Source organism: Rutidosis leptorrhynchoides, chromosome 1 (assembly GCF_046630445.1).
Source record: "Rutidosis leptorrhynchoides isolate AG116_Rl617_1_P2 chromosome 1, CSIRO_AGI_Rlap_v1, whole genome shotgun sequence".
Classification (NCBI taxonomy): Eukaryota; Viridiplantae; Streptophyta; class Magnoliopsida; order Asterales; family Asteraceae; genus Rutidosis; species Rutidosis leptorrhynchoides.
In genome coordinates, this window is record NC_092333.1 from 376,043,502 (window position 1) to 376,054,289 (window position 10,788).

Below are 10,788 nucleotides of genomic sequence, written 5' to 3' on the forward strand. Positions count from 1 at the left end.
ATTTAAAGTCTTATTTCTGGGAATACCCAGACCTATTTCGTGTTGGTGCGGATCAAATAATTCGTCGTTGTGTGTACGGACAAGAAGCTCAACAAATTCTTGAGCATTGCCATCAAGGGCCAACCGGCGGTCATTTCGGACCAAACCACACTGCAAGAAAAATCCTTGAATCGGGCTTTTATTGGCCCACGATCTTTAAAGATGCCCATGATTTCGTTCGGACTTGTAACGCATGCCAACGAACGGGTAACATCACAAAAAAGGATGAGATGCCTCAAACCGGCATCCAAGTTTGTGAAATCTTTGACATTTGGGGAATCGATTTCATGGGACCTTTTCCAAGTTCACATAAGTGCAAGTACATACTAGTAGCCGTTGACTATGTATCCAAGTGGGCTGAAGCAAAAGCTTTGCCTACAAATGATGCTAGGGTGGTGGTAAACTTCTTGAAAAATCTCTTCTCACGCTTTGGAATCCCAAAAGCACTCATATCCGACCGAGGAACACATTTTACCAACAACCTTCTTGAAAAGGTGTTGAAGAAGTATGGCGTAACTCATCGTTTCTCTACTTCGTACCACCCGCAAACAAGTGGTCAAGTGGAGAACACGAATCGTGTTTTAAAACGCATACTTGAGAAGACGGTTAATAACAACCCTAAAATCTGGCAACGGAAGTTAGATGACGCGTTGTGGGCTTTTAGGACTGCGTATAAAACACCAATAGGTACCACACCATTTAGACTTATATACGGTAAAGCGTGTCATCTACCTGTTGAAGTTGAACACAAGGCGTACTGGGCTATGAGAGAATGTAATACTGACCTTGTACAAGCCGGAGAAAATAGGTTATTACAACTTAACGAACTAGATGAATTAAGATTACAAGCCTACGAAAATTCTAAAACATATAAAGAAAAAAACTAAAGTATGGCACGATGCACGATTAAAAAAGAAAGAATTTGAACAAGGGGATAAAGTATTGGTATTCCAATCACGTTTCAAGTTTTCACCTGGTAAACTTAGATCCCGATGGAATGGGCCATATATAATAAAACAGGTTTTTCCATCTGGATATGCAGAGTTGTATGGTAAAGACGGTGGAACTTTCAAAGTGAACGGACACAGACTCAAGTTATACTTTGAAGAAATAAATACTACGGAAAGAGACGAAACCACCTTCTACCCTAAGGACAAATAAATTCAGGGTAACTCTAAGGTTTTAAACTCCATTCTCGATTTTTATTCTTATCTTTAAGAGTGGGGTTAGATTGGTCTTTCCCTAGCAGACCCTAAAGAACTAGTCTTCTCCCTCCATTCTACCTTTTTAATTTCTTTTTGTTTTTATTGTGTAATTTCAAGATGCGCAGTCAGTATATCTACAACCATTTCATTTTAAAGTGCGATAAGATTTTACCGAGGGATGTGGTGTTAGATATTAAGAAAAGATGCGATAAGGCGAGGAAAGAAGAAAGACAGAAACTAAATGAGACAAACTATGCAAGAGGAAAATCTAAATCAGCTAAAAGGCGTAGAGCACGTCATTTGGGTAAATGTGTGAAATGTGGAAAACCGACTCACCCCGGAGATTACCCAAAGAACCAAACGGACTCTAATTACGAGTACGTAACCTTATGCCGAGAAGGGCCTTTAAAATGTGCAGAAGAAAACCTCTTAAACCAGCGAGGTTACGCCTACGAAGCAATGGGGAGCGAAATAATGCGACTCCACTATGAGGCGAGCCAACGAGGCTTCACTCTTTAAATCTTTTTCTCGCCAATTGTGTGTTTGTGCATTTTTGTGTGTAATGTTTTGGTGTGTTTGGTTTGGTTTGTTTTTGTTTGTTGTATGTTCTATTAAAACGGTCTACCATTTAAAAGTGATGAACCTTGAGTTCAATATGTTTTCATTAAAAACGATAAATGTTAAGTGTTACAACTGAATTATCGTTTTCCAAATTGCACGAAATTTCTTGTTGGATTCATAAGATATCTGTTAAATAGTAAACCACGAAAACAAAATAAAAATTAAAAAATTCCTTTCTACTAAATTGAAGGTGAAACGCCTTGAGTTTAACTTGTTTCTTTGAAAATGAAAATGTTTAGGTGTCACAACTGAATTTTCATTCTTCAAATTGCACAAAATTTTTTTGTTGTTGTTAAATTCTAAAAGTCTACAGTAGATTGCAAAATATACCTTTTTATCAATAACCGTAAAAATATATAACTTGTAAATCTTTGTCGTGGATAATGATAGGTTTGACGACCGAATTTATCTCTACCTAATAGATAGGAAACAAAGTTTTAAGTTTGAAAATTAGTTGATTTAGGGGTATACAAAAAAAATAGAGTGTATTTTAATTTGTGTAATTTTTATTTTTCATGTACTTAAAATTAAAAATGTTAATAATTTTAACACAAAAATAGAGTTATTTTATTTTATTTTAAATTTGTTTTCGAAAAACATTAAAAACTTTAACTTTTAATGGATTGAATTTTATAAATTGAAATTAAAAATTTATAAACGGATTAAGATCAGGTGTAACAACCGAATTTCCGTTACAAATATAAATCTATAAAAGATATTTTAAAATCAATTGTTTATAAGTTGAAAAAAAAAAAAAAAAAAAAACAGACAAAGCATACGCGAATCGTGTAGACCTACACGAAACGCGTGGAAGACAAAGCTTACGCGAAACGCGTAGACCTACGCGAAACGCGTAAGGTCAAAAGTAGCTGAACATAACAGACGGGCAGAGGGCTGTTCTTCACACACTCTCTTTCATTTTTTTTCTGCTGTGGACGAGAAGAAAGCACAAAAACTCGAAAATCACACCCAAAAACTTAAATTAACACTTCCAATCTTCTCCAATTCTTCAATCTTTCAACATGCCTAGATTGGTAAGGGTCCTAAACCCATTTTGCTTAGTGTTCTTCAAGTTTTTCATTATTTTTCTTTATAGCTTTAATCCGATTTATATGCATGTTTTTGTTGAATTTTACTTGTTTAATGCTATATCTATGTTGTTAGTAGGATAATAAACCCGATTAGCATAAAAAAATGATGTTTAATTGGTTATTGAAAATTAGGGTTTATACAAAATTGGGGAAAATTAGGAAATTGATACTGAGGTGTGTTAATTTGGTTGTAATTAGTTGTTTTTGAGTGTTTTGTTAGTAGTTAGAACTTTTGAACATGATTTTGATTGTTTGACTGTGTGATTTTTAATTTTAGCCTAAATTTGTTAATTTTTTGCAAGTCAATTTTGATGAATCAAGTATGAACTTTAATGCTGTTAAGGATTATTTAGAAGCTGAAATACACGCAATGTGATTGAATTGAATTCGATATACTTAGAAAAATTGCGTGTTTTCACTTGTGAATTAAACTTTGCATATGAAACTTGATTTTTGAATTATGATTTTTGGTTTGTTTCTGCTTTATTTTGAATTATAGAACTAAATCTTTCAATGTTGTTGAAATAGATTGATTCATGTGGTGATGAAACAAGCTTGTTTGTTGAATTTAAAACTCTTTGCTAACATTGACACATCCTATTGGGATGATTTCCTTGTTTTTAAAATGTTATGCAGGGACCTTTTAGAATGAGCGCATTTAACCAACAACAAGCACAAGATCAAGTTACCCCCGAAATGGAACAACAACTCTTGAACCTACATCCGATCCTGCAATTTCCTAACGAAGTACATCAAAGGGTGCAAAAAGTTAAGGATTTACTCATTCTGGTAAATCGAACCATCTCTCCAGTTTACGTTGTTGATTGGGATCCCCTAGGAGACCCAGTCAATTTAGATACACCGATAAGGGAAATTTTAACCCAAAGTTTCACGAATGAATTTGGGGAAATTAAGTATTATAATGACTTTGAGAGATTGTTTAGGTTAAATTCTCCTGTATATAGAGAATGGTGTTTAGAATTTTATTCTACCGTTAGGATGAATATACACCCGGAAAATATCGAAGATACTAGTTTCCTACAATTTAGATTGGGTGGTGTAGATAGAGTAATGTCCCTAGGCGACATGACTATGGCCTTAGGGATTTATAACGGTAATGAGATGAATGCTCCAGGTTTTTGGGAATATATTTTTACAGGAGCTAGGTATACAGGAGATTATGATTCTTTGAGTGTCTGGCGCTCTTTTTCCCAAAAGAATACTTATGTAGCAGGCCAAGAATCATACCTTAAGATCACTGATGTTCGCTATCGAATAATTCATAAATTTATAGCGAACACAATTAACCAAAGGGCATTCCTTAATACAAATAAGATTAATTATGTTGACCTTTGGTATTTGGATGCAATTAGAGATAGGGATACATTTATTAGTATACCCTATGGAGTGGCCTACTTTTTAGCCCATTTTGGTAAGGGTGCTCGAGGATCCAGTGACATGTCGGGGGGTCACTATGTCACGTGTTTGGCAACCTGGTTCGGTCTCGACCCGAACGAATTTGACCCTCCAATCCAACCAATAGATCAACCGGTTCGTAATTTGGGATTGGAGGTGTATAGGACAGCTAAGGCTATACGTGTAAGGGGTGGGGTACGTAGTTTAAGGCAACAGGAAGTTGTTGCTCACGCACCTATGGAGGAGGATGATGAACCCGCGAGGGAAGCTAGGAGGAGACGCAGAGAGACAGATCAGGCTAGCTCGTCTCATACAGGTACTTCTGATTTCGATATGCTCCAAAACTCGTTTAACGCATTGAGTTTAGATGTACGTAATTCATATCAAAACTGGGGAGCGAGATCAGAAGATCAGTACACTGCTTTATCTCGGCAATTAGGGGATATTAGGCATACCCAACTAGATCATTATAATTTTCTGTCTAACATCCGATACGATCAGAGGGGTCAGGGAGCACAATTAGAGTGGGCGCATCATCAGGCATATTTATACGCGTCTAACCCGCAGAATTACGCACCCTCAGCCTATCCATCATACCCCCAATGGCAGACACCCAATGACCCTCTACCTCCACCCTATGACCATAACGCCGCCATAGCCGTGAGTCAGGATGCATATAGGCGTTTCTACGAGGAACAACGCCTAAACGAGCAACGGCAGCGACAGCAACAGGAGGAGGGCGAACGGGGAGGACCATTTTGGAGCCCATTTGACTAGTTCTATTGTTTTAAACATTTTTTATTTTTATGGTGTGTAATAACATTATTGTATGGTGTGTTTTAATACTTTTATGTTTCTTATGTTTTATTATATATTTGTAAGAAATTAGTGTGGGGTAATATTGTTTTGTACGATTGAAGTACAACCCCATGTTTTGTGTGATTTTACATGGTTTTGACAGGTACAGAAGAAAATGCAATTAGACGAAACGAAACATCGAATTACATTGTGATACAAACGTTGGATAAAATCATAGGTAAAACAATTTGAAAATCCAAATCGGTTAACAAAGGAAGTTCCAAATATTCTACACTTTTTGTCCTCTCAAATTTATACATTATTATCTGCTTTTATGTAATGAGGGCATTACATAATCATAAGTGTGGGGTGGGAATATATAAATTCTCGAGAACTTATAAGTTATTGGTTTTTATGAAAATTTGAAAATCTTTAAACAAATATAACAAATAAATTTTTAAGGTAACTACGAGCAATTAAAGATCAGGTGTCAAAAACCGAAATTGTTGTCTCAATACATTAAAAACGCATAAGTTTATTTGTTTAAAACCTATAAAAGAAAACCAAGTATAACAAGAATTTATAAAACCTTATGTTGAGAACCATATATCACATGTTTCTATAAAGTTATTGCAGATATCATTGCTTTGGAACGTATAAACCTGAATATTCCATTTTCACGAGTAATAGAGGATGAATCAAGTCCATCCCGTAAGGAAGTAAAGTCTTCCAAATTGACACACTTGCTAACTTATGTTAGAAGATGTAGTCCAGAACAGCTGTAGGTTGACGAAAAATCTTGTAAAGTCATCCCTAAAATCGGCTGGAAATCCACCTAACCTCAGCATCAAACAGGGTTTTTGGTGGTCAGACTTATCCTAACCATGAGAAGGAAATGTCTCGTACAATGGGGGGGGCACAATGCAAATTAGCTTTTAAGACTAATGAATCTAATCCCCAGATGGATGATCTCCGTAAAGATTAACCGCATCTATGTTTGACCGCGGTCAACATACATATGCCATAACAAATTGAGGTGTGCAAACTCATGGTTCACCGATGATATTTGGACACGATATAATTTTGTTCTAAAACTTATGCTATTTTATGAATTATATTTGTGTAAAACCATTTTTTGGACATTCGGTTTCAAGTTCCATGATACTACAATCATGGGGGCGAATAGCTTGCTAATCGCCGACTGAGACTTCGGTTTTCAGTTACCCTCAACCGGAATTTGAGGTTAAAACCGGAAAACGTGTCTAGTGTAAACACTAGCATGACATTTTATAAAATCATAAAACGTTTTCACAAGGTCCAATTTTCCCTAAGGATCCAAATTTTTAAACCTTTATCACGAGTTTCATGTTTGTTTCTGTTGTCAGAATTTCATTTCATGTGGTGTGCGTGTGATTCAATAAAAATTGTGTAGTGTGCAAAACTTATTCCATATAGCGTGTGTTTCATTTCGTATAGTGTGTGTTGTGTGATCTAATGTTCAATAAGGAAAAATATGTAATGTTCTAATTATGTTCAAAGATGTAATTGCTTGAGGACAAGCAACGTTCTAGTGTGGGGTATTTTGATATTGCTCTAAACATACATATTATTCGACGCAATATCAGTTATATTTCATCAGCTTTTATCATTTAAAAAAGACATTCAACGTATAATATTCAAGAAAAACGACAAAAGTGGACAAGAGCTTGCTATTTGAAGAAACGACGATAAAACGATAGTTTTAACCAAATTTATATCAAGAAAAGTTTATCCGAATGAAAGTACAAGATAGTTGAAGAAAAGAGTTCAAATGGAAAGTACCAAGTCAGTACACGTCGATACGGGATCAACAAAGAACAAACGAAAAAGAAAAATAAAGAAAACTGCCATCAACTCATACGCGAATCGTGTAGGATTACACGAAACGTGTAGCAAGTTAGCGTTACGCGAATCGTGTGAGTCTACACGAAACGCGTAATATTAGGCCGAATTAATCATGAAACTGAAATGGGGCGGCTACTTTTGGTGTTAAAAATCAATTCTTTTTCTCAAATGCTGCAGAAAGTAAAGGACATTAACAAAATAAAGGTCACCTACTACTTCAAGATCAAATATAAATACGGAGTACAATCAGACACATTAAGGGGCAAGGAAGGAGAATACAACACAAGTTTATACATATCAATTACTATACATAAATACTACTGTCATTTTATTACTCTGTAAAATTAGTTTCAAATATTTAGGGGGTATTGTTCGTGATTAAGGGTGTATTTGTACGCGTGAAAGGGGTGTTATTATTGTAATTTTCCTACCGTTTGAAGTTAATGAAAGTGAAGATATTTTAGTAAGTTTACTCTGTTAAAATTAGCGTTGTTATTATGTTTGCATATCTATATTTTTATGTTTACCCTAGTGTAATGAATAGCTAAATTTCCCTAGTGTTTGCTTAGATGTAGAGCCCCTAGTGAAATGGATTGTTACCATTTGTAAAAGTTAAAAATGTAACTTTAGTATTTTTAATATTGAGCCTAGTTAAAAGAACCATTTTTATGTAATTAGGTATTTAACCCTTGCCACTTAATTTATTAAATTTAAAATAACGAAAGTGGTTTTTATTTACATAAATTAAGCTTCAACATTAAAAATGATCTAGACGAATTTATGGATAAGTTATTAACACCAATTTAGAAATAAACTTCGGTGGTTTGGGTAATATCAATAATTATATGACAGTGAAATTGTAAAAAGGGAAACCGTTACGATTTGGGTATTGGCGAAAGTCAAAACTAGGCTAGATCTCAATTTAAATACTTAAGGAATAGTAGCTATCTAAAAAGAATCCGATGAAAATTAGATTTTATTTAGTTAGTCTTAACCTTATATTTATTCGAAAGAAAAATATAAAGTTTATTACTAAAACATTTTAAATAGGGCGTAAACTCAAAACAATCCATGGACCTAGGGGTGACACATTTAAGTAAACACTCCCATTTATCCCATTATTATTTCTTGTAAACGTATTATTATTATTATTTACGAATTATTATTATAAAATATAAAAAATTACATAATAATACTTAAAATTCGTACCAGACTGTTTGTCACATCGTATAAGTCATACGCGAATCGTGTATGGTATACGCGAAACGCGTATGCCTGTAAATCAAACTGTACGATCAGAATCACACTATTCGCGTAGGTTTTAAATTATACGCGATACGCGTATAAATACGCGAAACGCGTAAGGTAATAACGCGGCTACAGTACCAGTTATGGTAAAATTAGGGTTTTAATTACTTAATTATTTATATTTAGGTTATTACTATATAATTAATATTAGTTATTATAAAATACCTTAATACATGTTTTAACCTTATAATTAGTGTTAATTAAAAGTTTATAACTTATAATTAGTTTGTAATTAGTTAAATTACTATTCCTAATAATTTATATTAATATAATTAAAACTTGTCATTTAGTTAATTTAAATAAGTTTATATTATAATTACTCAAAACAAAATTCTAAACATATAGTTTTATTAAAAATTACTATTTTACTAATTACCATCTAGTAATATAATTAATATATCATAATTAGCATAATTTCATTTAGTTCCTTTTTAAGTTATTTATTGTAATCTTGTAATTTTATTTATGAAGTAATTTAGTTAAGTTATTTTCTGTTACTGTTATATTATAAATTCCTAATCCAAAACCCCCTTTAATTAAGTTTGACATCAAAGACTATTAAAAACTATTAAACACTCCATCTCCCTGTGGAACGAATCGGATTTACCAACAAACTAAACTACATGAATAGGACTAGTTGCCTATATATGTGTGAAATCAACCTGAATTCGATAAAATATCACATATACAATAAATCAATTCGTGTAACAAAACAACTCAAATCCGTTCATAAATAAAGGTTACGATTCGCAACATCAAGTACCAAGATGTATAACGACTTGAAATCGATGTATTGGTGGCTGATATGCCCAAATCGGACAGTTTATTTATGCGGTGTCGTCAGGTCACAAAACGTCAATTCAGGATATCAACAGAAGAAGTTGATTGTGTAATTTACATATGCTGGGCCTAAATCTATTATTCCTTCCTATAGGTTAGCAAAGGGGAAATATGACCTAGGGTCATTCCTTGAGCGGTCGAATTTGAAGCGGCGCTTATTCAGATCATTAGTAATTAAGATTGGTTTTTTACACAATTTAGTATCCAAGACAAGTGGCCAGGTACACCTTGTGTGGAGAGGCAGGATCCTTTTGTTTCCAATAAATTGGCGACTGTTCGGAAAATCCAACAACCAAGTCCAACCGGTTTATTCTAGACACCACTTTATCCGGAATATCAAATTGTGTAAAGGCAATAGTTGGGTTGATTTGATTTATAATTGTATTTAAATATTTAAGCAATATAATTAAAATAAACTAGCTAGCATGCAACAGCTAAGGACAGAGAAGATGTGGTTCACCATAATTTAAGATAACGTAGTGTCGGGATAATTGCGAGACACTCATTGGTTAGATATACCTTGGTCTAAACACTAGATTCCCTACTAATTGATTTCTCGATTAGCATGTTACGAGGAACTAGGCTATCGTGATTCTGATCGGATGGACTATGCTCAACTCCCGACGCTTTATCCGGTTTAAGGATATAAGCGGCCCATCTTGGATGCAATGCATACCTTGGGCGCATGAATAAAGTAGCTTAGCCTTATATAGATAATATCCAACCTTTCTTAACACCTTAGTGTATCACCCAAGTGAGTGGCTATGATTGTGTTTCGAAATCCTTTCTGTCAATGGTTTGGTAAAATCTAAGGGTTTGTAGACAAATTACAACATCTGATAGTTCTCAGTCATCCTTAAAGATTTATAAGCTTAGTTTGTATTTTAGTGTGTTAAACTCCCATTTATGACTTAAACCAGCCCTTACTTAAATCTACCCAATAAATCCCTTAGTTTTCCACCATCTACTAGACTTATAGTGGTTCCATAGCTTCTAACCTTGACCATGCTCAAGTGGTCCCATAGTACATCAACACTGTACTCTACTGTAGCAACAGTATTTCCTCGAGTCTTATACTCTTGAGCAATGTCTTAATCTGGTCCTACGGTAATTCCCCATGTACTTAATAGTATTTTCGACGGGTTCATACGTTGACGAATGTATAATTACAGATAATTAATTACCTTATAATTGTCGACTTTATAAAAGGTTTTAATCACATTTATTGGTGGAAGGACGATAATAACAAGGTTTAATATCATAGACAGAAAGCGAGTACGAAACGATAATCATCCCTAACTAACATTATTAAATCATGGCAAACAATCAAGTAATTACTCACACATCATGGAAACAAGCATTTCTAATATCAATAAATCACAAACGTCGAACAAGAATATTATAATGAATTAATAAAATAAAGGATAGATGTTACCGAATAATGTTGGCAGAATAACACTTGTATTTCTTCATAATATTCATAGCGTTATAATGCTTGATAGTTTCTACTAATAACTACATAGTAATCTCCTATTATAACAACCCTCACTTTTCGACTTCCGATTTTACTAAAATACCTAGAGTTG